Here is a 20,448-nt window from a genome sequence, read left to right as displayed (position 1 = left end):
TCTGATCCTCCATAACACATTGCAATATCTGAGGTATCCTTGATATATCTCAGGATCCTCTTAACAGTATTTTAATGCTCTCTACCAGGATTAGCCATGTATCGACTGATCACTCCCATTGTTTGTGCAATGTCAGATCTTGTACATATCATGGCGAACAGTAAACTTCCCACTGCTGATGCATACGGTACTCGAGACATCTCCATCCTCTCTGCTTCATTGCTAGGACACATACTTGAGGATAACTTGAAATTAATAGGAAGTGAGGTAGAAATTGACTTACAGTCTTGCATCTTAAAGCGTCACAAGATTTTCTTCAAATAGTTCTTTTGAGAAAGCCAAATCTTTCTATTATTTCTGTCTCGATGAATTTGCATCCCTAGAATCTTATTTGCTGGTCCCAAATCCTTCATTTCAAACTCCCTAGCCAACTGTGCCTTTAAATTTGTGAGACGATCTTTGTTGGGGCCTGCTACCAACATGTCATTAACATACAACAGCAAAATAACAAAATCGTCATCACCAAATCTCTTATAATAAACACAAGGATCTGAACTATGTCTGTTGTATCCAAGGCTTATAATGAAGGAATCAAATCTCTTATACCAACACCTCGGCTCCTATTTGAGACCATATAGAGATTTGTTCAACCTGCAAACCAAGTTCTCTTTTCCCTGTTCTTCAAAACCTTCTGGTTGGAGCATGTAAATTTCTTCTTCAAGTTCTCCATGAAGAAATGCAGTTTTGACATCTAACTTCTTCAAGTACAAGTCAAATGTAGCACACATCGCCAGGACCACTCGAATTGTTGTGAGTCGAACCACCGGAGAAAATATCTCATTGAAGTCTATACCTTCTTTTTGAGCGAATTCTTTTACCACCAATTTTGCACGATACTTCTCCATTTGATCATTACCATTGTTTTTGATCTTGTAGACCCATTTGTTTGTATTGGCCTTCCTTCCTTGTGGTAATTGAATAAGATCTCATGTTTTATTTTTATGAAGACCTTCAATTTCTTCTTGCATTGCTGCCATCCACAAAGATGATTCTTGGCCTTTCATAGCCTCGTGAAAAGTTGAAGGCTTTCCATCTCCTGTTAATAGACAGTATGCAACATTACTCTTCATAGAATAATCTGAGTGCCAAGTTGGTTCTCTTCTCTCCCTAGTTGATCATCGAACTTGTGGAGTTTCGATCTCAGCTTGTTCTTGGTCTTCGTGCTCTGGTGCTGCTTCAAAAGAAACTGGAACTTCTTTTATTTCTTCAACTTCAACTGTAGTAGTCTCTGATTTTTATTTTGAAGTGCTACATTCTTTTGCTTGTATCTTGTTTTCAAAAAATACAACATCCCTGCTGATTACCACCTTGCGGGCAGTGAGATCAAACAAGCGATACCCTTTGACTCCATCAGCATACCCTAAGAAAATGCATTTCCTAAATTTTGGATTCAACTTTGATTTTTCTTGGGTGTTGTACATAACATAAGCAGGACTTTCAAATATATGTAGGCGAGAATAATCAGCTGGTTTTCCCGTCCACATCTCCATTGGCTTTTTCAGATCAATTGCGGTTGATGGTGACCGATTGATCACATAACAGGCGGTTTTGACTGCTTCTGCCCAGAATGGTTTTTCCAACCCTGCAGTTGCCAATATAGCTCTTGTCCGTTCCAACAAGGTTCTGTTCACTCGCTCTGCTATTCTATTTCGTTGTGGAGTATATGCCACCGTGAACCGTCTTTTAATACCTTCTTGTTTACAGAAGTTATCAAATTCATCACCAATGTACTCTTCTCCATTATCTGTCCTTAAACACTTGATCTTTTTCTCAGATTCAAGTTCCACCCACGCTTTGAACTCTTTGAAGACTGAAAAAACATATGCCTTTCTCTTGATTGGATACACCCAACTTCTCCTGGAGTAATTGTTGATAAATGACACAAAATATTTAGCTCCTCCTAGGGAATCCACCAGTGCTTGTCATACATCAGAGTGGACCAGATCTAATATTTCCTTGCTTTAAGTAGAGGAACTGCTAAACTTCAGTCTATTTTGCTTACTGGTAACACAATGCTCACAAAAGGATAGTAAAACCTTTTTGAGCCCTGGAAGAAGCTTTTGCACAGAAAGAATCTTCGAATCTCATTTCGACATATGACCAAGTTTACGATGCCATATCATCGTTGATTCTTCAAATGAACTTGCTGACGCAGTTGATACTTCTCCTTCTTGATGTGTTTCACCTTTAAGCACATATAGATTTGCAGCAAGTTTTTCTGTTTTCATCACTACAAGCGCTCTTTTGGATATTTTCATGACTCCATCATGAGTCTTATATGAACATCCATTATCATCTAATTGTCCCAAAGACAATAGATTCTTCCTCAAGTCTTTTACATGTCGTACCTCCTGGATAGTGCGTACCGTGCCATCATACATCTTTATTTTAATAGACCTAATACCAATAACATCCAAAGCATGATCGTCTCCCATGAACACAGACCCACCTGAGATAGGATTATATTGATGGAACCATTCTCTTCGGGAAGTCATGTGTCATGTTGCTCCTATGTCCATGATCCAGACATCAGTGAAACATTTTCTGCATTCATTATTTGATATTGCTTCACTACATAAAATATCATCATCATCCGAGGTACTTGTAACATTTTCTTGAGCATTTGATGACTCAGGGTATTCACTCTTTTTCTTGAACCGATAATCTTTCTTGAAGTGCCCTTTCTTGCCATAATTATAACACTTGATATTCTTCTTACTTCTTGATTGAGATCTACCATGATTGTGACTCCTACTGGGGCCACGTTCCGTTGGTCTTTCTCTCACCATCATCAAAGCTTCAGCTTGCTACAAACTTGTTTGTCTATCTTCCTTATTTTTGCATCGATTTTCTTCTTCTAAGACGGCGATTGCAATTTCATCGAAAAGTAGACTATCTGTATTGTTCGTCAGGTTGATGATGAGTTGATCATACGAGTCAGGCATACTTTGAAGTAGAAGTTTCGCACGTTCAGTCCCTTTTATTTTGCAACCCATTGTTGTAAGTTGCGAAAATAGAGTATTCAAAGTGTTGATGTGTTCAGTAACTGACATGGACTCTGTCATTCGAAGAGTATACAATCTTCTTTTTAAGAAGATTTTATTATGCAAAGACTTGGCCTCATACAATTCCGTAAGAGTATCTCATATTTCCTTTGTAGTCCATTTTTCAGCCACACTAGACAACACTTGATCAGCTAGTGCCAAGTGTAGATCAGAAACTGCGTTGCTGTCTATGTCGTTCCACTTGCTATCATCAGTAAAGTCTATGGTCCTGCCTTCAATTACAGCTAAGCAATTTTTCTTTCTCAATATCACTTTATTTTTATTTTTCACAATGAGAAATTAGTCCCATTGAATTTTTCAACGTCAAACTTTGTTGTACTCGACATTGTTATTTACTTCACACCTTTCTAGATCATTTCTGAATATTTTTGCGAACAATCCTGACAAAATATACCGTCATCAAAATTTACTAATCACGTGAATAGTACTTTTCACATGAATAGTACTTTTCACCAAATTTTACTATTCATGAAAAGTTACTATTCACAAATAGTACCTTCGCATAAAATAGAAAGAATAAACGAGGGCTCTGATACCACTATTGGGGGAGGAAGCACCACAACTATAGTTTAATATGATAATAAATAATGAAAATAAATTGAACACAAGAATTTTACGTGAAAACCCCTCAAACAGATAGAAGAAAAAAATCATGAGGTAGAAGGATCTTACTATGATAATATAAGAGTACACTGCTCTCAAATACAAAGAGAAAACAATAATTAATACTTCTCTCTTGTGGAAGGAACAACTACTAAAGAGAACACTCAAGACTACAGTATTTATTTTGGTGTATAACTCTCTTTGTATTTTTACTCTCACTTTTTCTGAATGAATCAAATGAGGGCAAGAGACTCTTTATTTATAGTAGAATGAAAACGCAAGAAAGAATTTTACGCGTTTTCAAAACGCATAAAATGAGGTTGTTGACAATTTTTTCAATAATTGTTGCTGTCTACTTTTTACTTTTCTTGCATTTGCTTCTTTTGTTTTTCTGCCTACTTTTTCCTTTTTTTTTGACTTCTGCTGCCTAAATTTTCCTTTTTACTTTTTACTTTTCTTTGCAGCTATTTCTTTTGATCATTTCACTTATCGTCCTTATTAAAAATAAATACTTTTATAAAAAATATTTCTTTTAAAAAATAAATGCTTTATTATTTATTTTTTTATGTTCTATACATATGTGAAAAATATTTTCTTGTATTGGATGGGTAGGTTAGCCTAATTTCCCTACACTAAAAATGACCTTGAGCGGCAATTAATTAAAAATAATAGATTAATTGCTGTTAAATATATTTTTTAGTGGCAATTAACACTCTATGTAAATGTTTCTAAAGTCTATAGTGATATTAGATTCAATGACAATTAACTAATATCAGTAAAGACTTTAACATTCTTTATTAATATGCATAAGAACTATTTTTGTTGTAGTGCTATAACAACCCCATTTCAATTTTATCTTTAGTAGTTTGCTTATCTTTGGGTGAACTGCGTTATGTTTATTTTTTAATTTTGTTTTGTTGTTTTTGGTTCTGCTTTATAAGTTTATTGATCACCTATTGTTGGTATAATATATCATAAATATAATAAATTATATTTAAAAAATAAAATGACAAAACTATATAAAAAATATATTCAAGTTGAAGCATGGATATTTTGCTCTTTTTAAGGAAATTCAAGTCCACTACGGTATAATCTACACCGATCCGACAGTAATACTCTTGACTTGTTCCCTTCAAGATACAACAGCCCAATAACGTCGTGTGACTCAAACAACTCCGGATTAGTTGAAAAGTTCAAAGCTCCACCAAAAGAACACATTCCTTCAACATATAAATATTCTCTTTTGTATAGTGAATATAGTTGAAGATTTAAAATATTTTTTTTTGTTTTAACTCTCTCTTTCACTACACTAACCTCGCTACACACTAAAATATTTTTCCAAATTTCTCATCTTTTTTGACACACATTTCACAATGGAAGAAATATCACTATTTATAAGTGAGAAATTCTTCCTTGTCTTGAATAGGAATAGAATGAATAATAATGTACGTAAATGAATGGAGGAATTATGTCTTCAAAATTACATAAGTTACAAGGCATAATAATGGAGGAATTATGTCTTCAAAATTACATAAGTTACAAGGCATAATAAGATAAAGTCTGACTTAGTGGTTATACAAGTTATACCAAAAATAATTGACCACATTCTTATTAATTTATATCCACTAAAATAATACACTTTAATATTAAAATATCATACTCTAACTCCTACCAACTCAAACTAGATAATGGCAAAGTAATGAACACAAATGTTTTCATGAATCCATAATACTTTTCTTTATGCTATGATTTAATTTAAGATGTCAATTTGAAATACGTATTTGTTATACTCCCCTCGTTCCTTTTTACTTGTCAAATTTTGATTTGACACACCTATTAAGAAAATAATGATTGATATAGTAAGTTTACCATTTTACTCCTATTAATTGATAGAATTTTAAACATATTTACTTACTATATTTTTCAAAGACATTAACTCAATATTAATAAATTGAGGGTATAATAGGAAGAAAAAAATTGTTTTTTCTTGATTTATCAAAATTGACAAGTAAAAAGGAAAATTAAATTATGAAATATTTGCCAAGTAAATAGAAATAGAGGGAATATTAATTTTTAACAAATTTTGTGATAAAAATGTATTAATGGTCGTTTAATAGAGGATTTTTTTTTTCCGACAGAAAGGTAATTGCATTTTAATGATAACATTAGAGAAATGTTGTAGTAATTATTAGTGTACAATAAATATGGGCGAAATTTATTTACACTTCTTAACTTTGCTTTAAAATTAAATTCCCCCTTAATTTTAAAAAATAGACGTTCTTCTTCCTTTATCCTATTTCTATTCTCTTTAAATGCATACTTTACCCTTGAAATTTTAAATCTACATCAAATATATTTATTAATTTCATTTTTAATGTACTTTTATTTTTACAAGTATAATGCATTGCCTACTTTAAGGAGGAATAATGAAAAATGAAAAACTTAAAAGGAGGATTGGTATCCATTATTAAAATTCCTTTAAGGTGTGATACATTGCATTTAATCAACATGATGGACAAGATTGGTTGATTATTTTTCTCTTTTGAATTTTTTATTTGATTCCTCGATTGAAAAAACAAAAAACAAAAAAAAATCGTATCCCCAAAAATATTTTCAAAATCTTAAAAAGAAGAAATATTTGATAGATATAAAAATGTTCATTATGTTCTATAATTATTCATTCAAAAATCATAGATAGACTGATCTACATTTATCTATCATTAATATTCACAGAATTAATATACGACTTCCTCGGTATATATTTCTGTCAATTTCAATTTTAAATAAGTCTCTCATTGTATAAGTAATAAAGTTCAGTTCTAGAGGGAGGAGCGTATAAGAGTTCTAAAAATTAGAGAGTTACAGTAAGAAGGAAGCTTTGAAATAACAGTAAAATTTCGTATGATTTGAAAGTTATGGATTCGAGTTGTGGAAGCAATTACTATTGCATTAGGGCAGATTATCTACATCACACCCCTAAAAGTGGAACGATTATGTGTGAAAGCAAAATACGATAAAGAAATTATGTGTGAACGTGAGATATTTTGTGTACCGACTTTTTTTTTAAAGAGAAGTGGTAGTATGGTATACATTGTTTTTCCTACTTATGAGAAGTTTCAAGGCAAAAGAAACTAAGTTAACAAGCTGATAATTAAATATGTTAAATGACTATATATTTATTAATAAATAGTATACTATTTGGGGAAAATCAAGAAATATAAAAAAGCAATTTTCTATTTCAATACCCTGTCCAAAAAGAAGAAGTAAAAAGAGGAAAAATTGAAAAGGTTGTCTTGGTAACACTTGATTTTTAAAAAGTATTGATAATAGCACTTTCCATCCCCTATTTATTGATAAATTTTCATTTTAATCCTTATGAAATTTGATTAAAGAAATTAATTCTTACTTTATTTAAAATTTATGTTTTTGATTTCTTTACGTAAGAAATATCTTGTATTTCGAACTATAATTATCTTCAAAATATGGAGTTAAAATATATGTTTAACACAACATGTGTGTAATTGAATACTTCAACATATAATTCAATAAATTTGTGAAAATTCATGAGTAACGAGATCAAAAGTATACATTTCAATAAATTGAGGTTAAATATGTTTAATCATACATCACAAAAATCAATATGAAAATTTACGTAACAAACCAATTCATTATCTGCCTAGATTCTCATGACTTTAAAATGAGTCACTAAAGTTTAAAATTTATTTTCTTATATATATGATAATTTATCAATAATTAAGGGATTAAAAGTATTAATATCCCTATTTGCAAGGGTGAAATTTGTGGTGAAGGAATCAGGTTATTTAGGAGGAAGAGATTAAAATATTTTGATTCTATTCCACACATTTTGTAGCAAATATATACATAAACAATTTGTTAGTTTATTACTTTATTAAGCTTTCATGACAAGTAGTATATATTTTTCTCTAAATAATAGATTGATGATTTCAGAATTCAATGCACGAAAAAGAAGGAACATCCATAAACAAAAATGACAAAGTCAATAAAATTATCTGAGGGGTCTAATATAATAAATGAAATTCCATTGATTTTAATCAAATGTCTTGAGTTTGAGTTTATTTTCAATTCAAAAAATATTTTATTAGTGAGCATTTTCCTTTTAGTGAAACTTACACAAAGTTCTCGACTAGTCAAGTTAATAAATTTATGAAGTCATTTACAATAAGTAGGGTATAAAAATTGATTGGTTAACCTAATTAATTGAGTTTGAATCTATTTTTTAATAATAAAAAAACATGTCGTTTTTGAGCCTTCAATCGAACTTCCACAAAGCAAATTTCGACTAATCAAGTTAATAAATTTATAAAGCTATCTACAATTAATACAGTAGGAAAATTGAACGATAAACATAATTTATCGGAGAAAATCCGTCACTTTAGATAGAAAAATGTCAAGTCAATAAAATCATCGAGGAATGTGATGAAATGAATGAGATTCCTTCACCCATAACCAGATATCTCAAATTCAAGTATTTCAAATAAAAAAGTATTTTGTTAGTGAGCTTTTTTTCCTTTAATGAAACTTCCACAACGCAAATCTCGACTAGTCAAGTTAATTAATTTATAAAGCTATCTACAATAAATATAGTAGGAAAATTGAAGATAACAACAACAACCCAGTGAAATCCCACAATGTGGGGTTTGAAGAGGGTAAAATGTATGCAAATCTTACTCCTACCAAGGTAGGACGGCTGTTTCTGAGAGACCCTCGGCTCAAAAGTAGGAAAATTGAATAATAAACTTAATTTATCGGAGAAAATTTGTTATTTTAGGTAGAAAATGGTCAAGTCAACAAAATTACCATGGGATGTGATAGAATGAGTGAGATTTCTTCGCCCTTAATTAGATGACTCAAATTCAAGTCCATTTTCAATTAAAAAAATATTTTTTATGAGCATTTTTTTTCTTTAGTGAAACTTACCCCAAGGCAAGTCCCAACTAGTCAAGTTAATAAATTTATGAAGCTATCTATGATAAAATAGGATAGGAAAATTGAATGACAAACCTAATTTATTAGAGAAAATTCATTGTTTTAGGTAGAAAGAGATCAAGTAAATGCTAAAAATCCATTAATGGAGGTTATCAGTACTCCATTAATGGAGGAAAATAGAAGAGAAGCAAGGAAGAAGAAAGCTTAGAGAGAAATAGTGAGAGACGTCTGAGTTTAGAGAGAGGAGTAGAAAGAGAAAGAAATATCTTCTATATCTTCTTTCTAACTGATACATGCATATATCTATATATGTATATGTACTGTATTATGCATTGTGTACATATACACTCTAACTGTATCTGTAACTAACTAATAACTAATTAGTTAATATCTAACAACCAATTAACTACTCTTGTTAGCTTAACTACCATTTGTTAGCCATGGTAGCTTGACTAACCATGCCTTTTAGTCAACAATCCCCCTCAAGCTCATGGCTTAAACAAGTCCAGTACTCCTAGGCCATTCAGCAGTAGTTGATGTTGGGCTTTGCCGAGGCTCTTTGTGAGTAGATCAGCTAGTTGATTTCCAGTGGGTGTGAATTCAGTTTTCAAGACTCCTTGACATATTTTTTCCCTTACAAAGTGACAATCTATGTCTATGTGTTTGGTTCTTTCATGAAATATTGGATTTGCAGCAATTTGTATGGCTGACTTGCTGTCATAGACCATTCTGACTGGGAGTTCAATTTGAATGCCAAGTTCTTTGAATAAACCAATCAACCAAGTTACCTCAGCTGCACAATTTGCCATACTTCTGAATTCTGCTTCTGCTGAACTTCTGGAGACTGTCTCTTGTTTCTTAGACTTCCAGGATATGAGGCTTTCACCATATTTAATCACATATCCAGTGACTGACCTCCTGGTCTCTAGACATGCACCCCAGTCTGAGTCACAATAGGCAATGAGCTGTTCTGATGCTTCTGATGGCATGAATAGCCCAAGCCCTGGAGCTTCTTTGATGTATCTGACTACTCTAAGTGCTGCATCCATATGTGATTCCTTGGGGAAATGCATATATTGACTCAGCTTCTGGACTGAAAATGCAAGATCAGGTCTGGTCATAGTAAGATATAGAAGTCTTCCTACTAGCCTTTGATACCTGTCAGGGTCCTTCAGAGAAAGATCTTCATGTTCTCCTTTTGGAGCAATAGTTTCATCATATTTGGCTGAGGTCAGTTTTAAATTTTGTTCAAGTGGTGTAGTTGCAGGCTTGGCTCCCCCTAAACCAGTTTTAGCTATTAGTTCCAGTGCATATTTCCTTTGAGATAGATGTATGCCTTTGCTGGATCTGACAACTTCAATCCCAAGGAAAAATTTAAGTTCTCCTAGGTCCTTCATCTTGAATTTCTTCTGCAGATCACTCCTTGTGCAGTCTATCAGATATTGTTTGTTGCCAGTGATTAAGAGATCATCCACATAGACTAGGACAATCACAATACCACCCTCAGCTTGTCTAGTAAATAGTGAGTAATCATAATGGCTCTGGATGAATCCCAATTGTACCAAGGCTTCTGTCAATTTGAGATTTCACTGTCTGGGAGCCTGCTTGAGGCCATAAAGTGATTTGTAGAGTTTGCAGACCTTGCCTTGCTCCCCCTGTCTTGCAAAACCAGCAGGAACAGTCATGTATACTTCCTCCAAGAGATCACCATTGAGAAAAGCATTGTGAGCATCCATTTGATGAATACACCAGCCTTTGGAAGCAGCCAGAGCAATAACAGATCTAACAGTGACCATTTTTGCAACAGGGCTGAAGGTCTCACTGTAGTCAAGACCCTCTTGTTGGCTATACCCTTTGGCCACCAGCCTGGCCTTATACCTTTCAACTTCACCTGAGGCCTTGTATTTCACTTTGTAGACCCACTTGCAGCCAATGGGTTTCTTGCCAGGAGGCAGATCAACCACACTCCAAGTGTGATTATCTTGTAGGGCAGTAATCTCCAGTTCCATAGCTTAGATCCATTTAGGATCAAGGGAGGCTTCAGAATATAAAGTAGGTTCAATTATAGCTGAGTAGGCAGCCAGAGCATGAGCATAATGGGGAGACAGATGAGCATAAGAGATGTGATCAGATATGGGGTAAGAAGAAGAAGAGGAACTATGATTGGCAGTGACAAAGTCTTGAAGCCATAAGAGAGGATGGGTTTGTCTAGATGACCTCCTAGGAGGTGGAGGGGGAAGTGAGGAAGGTGGGTCAGGATCAGGACATGAAGGAAGAGAAATATGAGGAGAAGGAGGTACCAAGGGGGGCAGTGTCATAGATGGGGAATCAACACTGTGAGAATGTATAGTGAGAACTGGAAATAAAGGATTAGAGGACACTTGTAAGTCTTTGAATGGGAAAATATCCTCCTTAAACACTACATTTCTATTAACAAACATAGATTGTGAGTGCAGATCATAGAAGAGATAGCCCTTTTGTGATAGGGAGTATCCCATCATGACTGCAGGAATAGCTCTGGGGGGAAATTTGTCTGATATCTTGGGACAAGCTGCATAACACAGGCAGCCAAATATCCTGATATGGAAGAGGGAAGGAGGTGAAGAGTGAATCATTTCAAAAGGGGACTTATAGTGAAGAAGTTTGGAAGGAAGTCTGTTCAGAATATACATAGCTGTAGTGACACACTCACCCCAAAACTTCAGAGGCATACTAGCTTGGAACCTGAGTGCTCTAGCCATGTCTAGGATTATTCTATGCTTCCTTTCAGTAACCCCATTTTGTTGTGGAGTGTAGACACATGTACTTTGGTGAAGGATACCAAGATTAGATAGTAGAGATTGAAAGTCATGGCTAAAAAACTCAATCCCATTATCAGTTCTGAAGGTTTTAATAGTAGTAGAGAAGAAATTATGAATTTGTGCAAAGAATTTTCTCAACACCACTATAGTATTAGCTTTGGATGAAATAAGAAACAACCAAGTGAATCTGGAAAAATCATCCACTAATGTCACAAAGTATTTCATACCAGAATGAGTGGGAACTCTGTAAGGACCCCAAATATCACAATGAACTAGATCAAACATTGATTTAGAGACATAGGAGCTAGTTGGAAAGGGCAGTTTAGTTTGTTTAGCTAAGGGACAGACAATGCAAGGTAAATTTACAGTAGTATGAACCATATCAAGACTAGATGACTTCTTTTTTATGTCTATGGAGGCATGGCCTAATCTTCTATGCCACAAGGAGTCAGATTCAGCTTGACTTGTTGAAGTAGAGGCAGTATGTGTTGAGTGTGCAGAAGAAGGAAAGACTGAGTTGATGAGGTTTTCTTTGAGAATGTAGAGGCCTTGATCTTCTCTACCAATCCCCCTGACCAGTCCATTTGAGAGGTCCTGAAAAATACAAAAGTCAGGAAAGAAGGCAGCCATACACTGAAGCTCCTTGGTAAGTTTTGACACAGACAGTAAGTTACACTTGAAGTCCGGAACAAACAACATATTACTAATACTTTGACTACCAAGAACTTTTGTGCTACCAGTGTGTGAGACTGATACTACATTACCAGTAGGGAGGTGAACTTTTTTTCTCTCAGGACTAGGCACAGGTTGAACTGCATCAAGTACATCAAGACTAGCTGTCATATGATCTGTAGCTCCAGTATCTATTATCCAGTCCAAAGGCACATATTTGGATACTAAGGCAGATAAGGTACTACCTGCGGAAGCTGCTTTAGAGACATGCTCCCCTGCATTCTCACTTCCTTTTGTAAGCATCTGGATGATTTGTTGATATTGATCTTGTGTGAAAAAAGCAGCGGTTGATGGAGTTAAAGAGCTCAAGCCATTGTTAGTAGATTGAGAGACTTCAACTTGATTAGCATAGGAACTTGTGCCTCCACCTTTCTTCTTTGATCTCCACCCCATAGGATAACCTTTAACTTTGAAGCACTGCTCTTTAGTGTGTCCCTTGTATCCACACACTTCACATACAACTTTCTGAATTTTCTGAACCTGTGGCTTGTATTGAGAGTCATAGTGACCTCTGTTTGGATTACCATCACCATTTCCAAAGTTTCCATTCCCATGAGTATATGCTTTCTGACTGAACAGGGCTGCACTTTCAATAGTCCTGTGAAGAGAAACCTCTGAATTGGTAGGGACTAGATTTCTCTAGCTCTCATGATCTAGGATGAGTGAGAAGGCTTTGTTTAGGTTTGGGATAGGAGTTTGAAGTAGAATTTGTCCTCGAGCAGCTGAGTATGATTCATTCAACCCCATTAGGAACTGGAGTAGCCTTTGATACTCACAGTGCTCCTTAAATTTTTTGGATTCATCATATGAACATCCTGGACAAGGCATGATGGAGTCGAACTCGTTTCACAGGCTTTTAAGTGTGGTGTAATAATCTGTCATTGACATTGTTCCTTGATTTAAGCTGTGAATCTCCTTGTGAAGGTGAAATACATGTACTCCATTGATCTTATCAAATCTCTCTTTTAACTCACACTATACTTTGTGAGCGTCTTCACTGTATACTACACTACTGAGTAGGTCTGATCTTACAGAGTTCATAATCCAGGACAACACTACTGCGTTGCATTTTCCCTAAATATCAAAGTATTCAGAGGGAAATTTTGACTTAGGATATCTACCATCCACAAACCCTAACTTACTCTTACCTAGCAGTCCAATACGCATGGACCTACTCCATATTGCGTAGTTTTCTGAACCGGTGAGCTGCACGGAGATCAGTGAGCTTCCTGGAGTATCACTAGGTTGAAGATAGAGCGGATGATTGTGGTCTATCACTGGAATGTTGAATCGAGCTGGCTCAGTGGTGACGTTTGTGTTTTGGTTGCTGGTTTCTGTAGATCCAGCTTCAAATCCAGTTGTAGTCGCCATTTCCTTTGTTTGTTGTTATTTTCTCTTAGCCGCTGACTTGCGATTCTAGTGCTCATTGGCTTTGAATCTCAGCAGGAGGTTGCCGCACTTAGTAGATCGTAGTGCAAGCTCTGATACCATGCTAAAACTCCATTAATGGAGGTTATCAGTACTCCATTAATGGAGGAAAATAGAAGAGAAGCAAGGAAGAAGAAAGCTTAGAGAGAAATAGTGAGAGACGTCTGAGTTTAGAGAGAGGAGTAGAAAGAGAAAGAAATATCTTCTATATCCTCTTTCTAACTGATACATGTATATATCTATATATGTATATGAACTGTATTATGCATTGTGTACATATACACTCTAACTGTATCTGTAACTAACTAATAACTAATTAGTTAATATCTAACAACCAATTAACTACTCTTGTTAGCTTAACTACCATTTGTTAGCCATGGTAGCTTGACTAACCATGCCTTTTAGTCAACAGTAAATAAAATCTCCGAGGGATGTGATGGAATCGATGAGATTTTTCATCATTAACTAAATGTCTCGAACTCGACTCTATTTTTAATAAAATAATATTTTGTTAGTGAGCGTTTTTTCTTTTAATGAAAATCTTACACAAAGCAAATATCGACTAGTCAAGTTAATAAATTTATGAATCTAGCTACATTAAATAGAGTAGGAAAATTGAATGATAAACCTAATTTTTGGAGAAAATTTGTTGCTTTAGGGTGAAAAAAGTTTGGTCAACAAAATTGCCGTGAAATATGGTGGGATGGATGAGATTTATTCACTTTTAATAAGAGATTTTAAGTTCAAATCCATTTTCAATTAAAAAAACTCGGTTAGTGCACTTTATTCAACCTTACACAAAGCAAATCTCGAAATTCTTAACTAGTAAAGTTAATAAGTTAAGTATAACTTATAAGATTATCCATTATAAATAGACGTGGAAAATTGAACAATGGTAAATCAACCTAATTTATTGGAGAACAATCATTTTAGGAAGAAAAGAGCATGTCAATAAAATCATTGAGGGTGTAGCGGGAGGAATAAAATCTCTTTATTCTAAATTTGATATCTCAAGTTTAAGTTTATTTTCATTAGAACAATTTTTATTAATGAGTCTTTTATCCTTTAATGAACCTTACACAAAACAGATTTCAATTAGTCAACCTAATAAGTTTTAAAGATCTTATAGTTGTATACATAAAAACGAGCCCACCAATAAAAAAAAACATGTTAGCTATGAATTCTAATTTGACGGATTTAAGTGAAAAAAATGTCAACGTCATTAAATCTAAGAAGCATTAATTAAGAAAATAAGTTTTTTTTTCTTCCACGATTTTTATTAAAGTATCGTAAAAAGAATAATGTTAATTCCACTTGTCCATCTTCAAAATTAGAGAAAATGAATCCCCACCAAATTAGAATTTTTTATCATTATAGTTTTCCTCAAAATGGATAAAGCATTTGCATTTTATTATAATTTTTTATTGTTGAAAGTCTATCAGAAATAATTATTATCTTACAAAATTTGGGATAAGATATACATATATCTTATTTCCCTGACCTACTATAATAAAACTATTTATAAATATAACTTTCGTTATCTAGCAATTTAATTTATTAATCGATTCAATGACAACCAATTTTAATACGTGTTTTAAGTTAGTTTTTTCTTTTTGGTACATAAATTAGAAAATAAAATAAAATAGTACATATAACTTTTCAAAGCAAATAAGTGTGATTTTAAAACGTATTTTTAATTGCATGTATATAGCTTTTCAGACAGAAGTCTAATAACCACTTTACTTATTAGCGATAAATATAATAGATCTGTTCTTTTTCTTAATTTAAATTTTGTGGAGATGATATTGGGATAAAACAATCTAATTTTTTTTAACGTAGTGTGATATTTAAGGTGCCACCTAATGTACTAAATAACTAGGTTATTCCGTCATCCCACAAAAAGTAGTGTGAAATAGGGCATGTCAAAAATAAATCGAAATCAATAAATCGAATTTAAAAAAAGTTATTGGTTTATCGATAATGAGTTATTGGTTTAACAATTTCGTTAATGATTTTAATTTTTTTATCATCAAGTTATCAGTTCTTAACGGTTTAAGATTTTTTCTTAACGAGTTAACCGATAACTCGAGATAATAACTTAATAATTTATATTTATTACTATTCGGTATATAAAATCCTTCACTTAGGATTTATTTTTTATACTTTTATTTCTTGTTATCTCAAATTCTTGATTATTATACAATGTTTTACATTTTCTTTTGAGCAAGACACAATTTATTAACTCATTGCATGATTCATTTGATTTGTCATCTTGTTTCTAAGTGATTTTCAATGATTTTTTTTATATCAAATCTTAACGGTTAAATTAATAACCGAATCGATAATGATCAATAAACGATAAATCGATAAATGATAAGTCAATCTCTTAATGATTCTATAATGGTTTAACATATCTATCAATCAATAAATCAAACGGATAAACTTCAAAATCGAACCGAATCGATCGATATTGAGACCTGCTATAGTTCTGATTCTTATGTAATATTTGTCGATAATCAAAACTTGAATTCAGCACACCTCAACACTTATCTTCCAAACATATGGGGTAGCTTTTAAATTTTTTTGTGGTGAACCCTAAATAATTTTCCCTTTTAATTTGCTTGTTGTCCTGTCCCATCAAAGGTATTGAATGCTGGGCTCTATTTGAGCCCCATCATGTTTTTTTTTGTTATTTTGGCTGTTTTTTCGTTTGTTTTTTTTTTCTAAAAATTTGAAAATATAAACTGGAAAAAAATAATAAAGTTACAAACGTGAAGCATGTTGGGTTATTATGTGGACTAGAATATAGTTTCTGATTAAAGAGAGTGACACTTCAATTTGATTGGTACAAAATATTTTAGGTCCACAACACATTATTTTACATAAAAATTATCAAATTACACACCTTATATTCCTATATTTTTAATTATTCCCTACCATTTATAAAAATTTCAAAAATCCCTCTTCCGATACATAGGAATGATGCTGATACATCGCGATTTGATATATAAGTCATTTTCATGATATATTGCTAGTTGATACAAATCAAACACAAAATGTATCAGTAAAACATAAGTTTTACTGCTATTTTTGTTGTGTTCATGATATATTAGGTGTTATAAGCTGATTCATAAGTTTTATTGATATTACAATGTTTGGTTTGTATCAACTAGCGATGTATCATGAAAATGACTTATGTATCAAATCGCGATGTATCAGCGTCATTCGTATGTATCAGAAATCTGAAAAAAGTGAAAATTCGAGTAATTATCAGAAAATCAAGATAAATTATAATTAGGCTTTTTCACTATGAGATTTAAATAAAATACCCTTATTACATAGCTCACGTGTATGTTTGGTATCTAAAAGAAAATGACAAAAAATGATTTGTTATGTTAGGTAGTTTGTTAATTAAACATGTTTTTGAAACAATTTTGATCCATTAAATTTGTCTATGCTTTCTCACCTTTATACATTTAACAAATTTTGACAGTTAGATTTAATGGAAATTGTTAAAAAGAATCATTTTAAAAAGTCGTATCAAATTCAGAAAAAAATTTAAAATACCAAAAATTATAAAATTCGTCTAAAATACTATTGATGAGATTTTTTTTTTATTTATTTATGGAAATTAGCAATTTTCTAGTAGTGGCGTGCTCTGTTCCAAGCCTCTCAGCTAGGAGTAACCTTCACTTACTCCAACGGGAGTGCATGCTAAATTCTATATTTACCATTACAAGTTTTGAATTCGAGTACCTAATAATGAAAAAATTATGTTAAAAGTATCGTCTTAAAAAATAGATTCTGCAATATATGAATTTGAATTTAGGCATGTCCCCAATATAAATATCGAATATTTGGTGAAAAAATAAAATAAAATCTATATTTTGTTCATATTTTCCCCGTAAAACCTAATATTTACCCTTGATTGTTACTTTAGATAAATTTAAAAGATGAAAATTGTTCTGTAAAAGAATATTTTGAGTTTACTCAGAAACATAAAGGACCACTAAAGAGGTGACCTTTTTATTTATTTATTTTAGGTCCTCAACAACGTATAAATTAACTCACATTTGTCTAATATATATGTATTAAGTCTTTAGAGATATATTTAGAGAAAATGACAAAAAAAATAATTGTTATGTTTGGTATGGTTTAAGATGGTCTCCTAAATATTTTTTTAGATAATATATGGTGATATTTGAACTTGAAATGTCAACTTATTCTCATATCATAATGAAATGTGCGACTAAACCAATCATAAAAACTCAATTTATTTAATTAGATATATCGAGACACTTTTATATACCTAGTATTGTTAGTATCTATTCTACTACCTATGAAATCGCAATCAAGTAATTCTCTTTAATTTGGCTTAGCATTGTTGTTTGATTTGAGAATATGCCGTTTCATAAAATAGAAAATCTAATAATAATAATAATAATAATAATAATAATAATAATAATAATAATAATAATAATAATAATAATAAAAATTGTTATATAATCTCTTTAGCGTATTGATGGCATATGATAGAACATTTTTATTGTTTTGCCCACAGAAAATAAATTGAAACATTAAGGGGTCTTAGCTTCTGATTAGGTTTGAAATACCTGCATATTTTTTCGATTGAACTTGTTACATGGAAATCATCTAGTATAGTTTATATTTTCTATGTAGTTTGTGAATTATTATATTGAAGTAAATTTATTCCGTGCGTCCAAAAATAGTAATTATAGATTCCTTTTACTATTAAACAATAATAATCTATTAATATTAGTATAATTTATTAATAATATAGTTGAGTTTGTCATTGTTCAATTCTATAATTGAAAATTTGAAAGCATCAACAAGCCGGCAAGTTATATCAAGATGCTTCAAATCTTGAAATCATCTTTATTTGTCACTTTTTACATTATTAAAAAGAAAATATTATTTTAATTTTCTTTAAAAAATTATTTTCTGTATAATCATTATTATTTTTCTTTATGTTTTTGTCTATGGTTTTGTGGATAAGAACCTTTTGCCTATATATAAATTTTCCACATTCATGACGCAATTCTATGAGATAATGAATTCTCAACAATACTCCACTTTTTCATTCAAGTATTGGATTGGTAATCTGTTTCAACACATGACATAATCTTCACCCTCTGATCTATTGTGCCCTCAATTTCGCGGAATTCAGAATTTAAAATTAATGAAAAATAACTTTTATACATGCGATCAAATATATAAATATATATTGAGTTAACAATGAATTTAAAAATTTTCATCGGAGGAAGGACTGACGAACTTGTTACTTGTGTTTGGTTAACTACTTTACTGGAGTATTAAAATATATAGAAAAATGAATATACAAAGTAGTCAAAGGAATTCAACATATTTTTACTGTATCATATATGGAAAAAAAATTATCTGGACAAGGGTGGCTCCCGATTCCGCCATTGATCCTAACTAAAGGTCATGATCATATATATTGAGTCAAAAGTCATTAAACCCACTTCTTAAGTTAATTTTTGATATTGAGTTAGGACGAACGTCCATTTCTTAATTCTTTATAACTCTCTTCCCTCCCCCCAAATCAAAGATAGTCAATATGGAAAAATTGATTAATTCCTTATTCTAATAGGATTCCTCCATTGATTCTCATATAATGACATTTTGTTGGTTTATGCATGACTTTTAGTTGAAACCATATTATATATTTCTTAGACAATTAATACCTCTTTTTTATGAAAAAATTGGACATTGTTTTGGTTCATGTCTCATTCCTTTGACTTGAATATAGTACCAGATACCTTTCTTGTTTATTTCAACAAAAATAAATTGGACTTGTAATAAGGAGTTAGGGGAAGGCTACATCAAATTAAAATAAATAACCAAAAAAAAACGAAAAAAACACAATACATATGTGCGGAATTACTTATTCAAGAAGAGCACAAGAACAACTTGTTTAAGTTATCTTCCACGAGATTAGCGACATCAACAATAATATATCAAGTATAATCCCACAAGTAGGAGCAAAGTTTGGGCCTAGTGATTTAATCTGAATCCTCTTTGACGCAAAACGACATTATTTATAAATGTATGTAGAGTAGATGATAACTCTATATTTTGATCCACTTAGTGAAAAATTTGGTTTCGTCACTGCCGAAAAGTGGAATCTGAAGAGGGTGATGTATACTCGACCTTTAGAAAAACTGTTTTTTTTATGACCCTCAACTCAAATAAAACATACCAAAAATAAGTATAAATGAAAATACAATAGTAAGAAAGGCAAATCAAATATAATGAACAAAAGAAGAAAGATTAGCATTGAATTAATTATTTGATTTCATAAATAAGATAAATATATAGAGTTGGTCGACATAAAATGTGAATTTTATTTATTAGATTTGGTATTGGACCATGAATCACTTGGGAATATTGGTATGAGTTTGACAGCAGTTTAGGGCTTTTGTCAAATTCCTTTAAAATATTTGTTCTCTACATTTTTATGTGTGGGCTTTGTCAAGTTTAATTATGTTTATAATGCTTCTTTCAAGGGAACTGATTAAGCAAAAGAAGACAGAAATAGCTTTGAATCCAAATTATCTGCTCCTTGTATCCGTGTTGCGGCTAGACTAATTTGAATTCGTATACTGTAGGGCCTATTTATGGGGACGGTGCTTTCAACATAATTTTTTTTGGGGGGATAATTATGCCACATGGCCATTCGACAAAAGTAATTACCAAAAAAATGGTCATTCGTTGTATAAGCATGTATAGTCAGTGTATATTTCATGTAT

The sequence above is a fragment of the Solanum dulcamara genome, chromosome 1 (assembly GCF_947179165.1).
Source record: "Solanum dulcamara chromosome 1, daSolDulc1.2, whole genome shotgun sequence".
Classification (NCBI taxonomy): domain Eukaryota; kingdom Viridiplantae; phylum Streptophyta; class Magnoliopsida; order Solanales; family Solanaceae; genus Solanum; species Solanum dulcamara.
Note: the sequence above shows the minus strand (reverse complement) of the source record.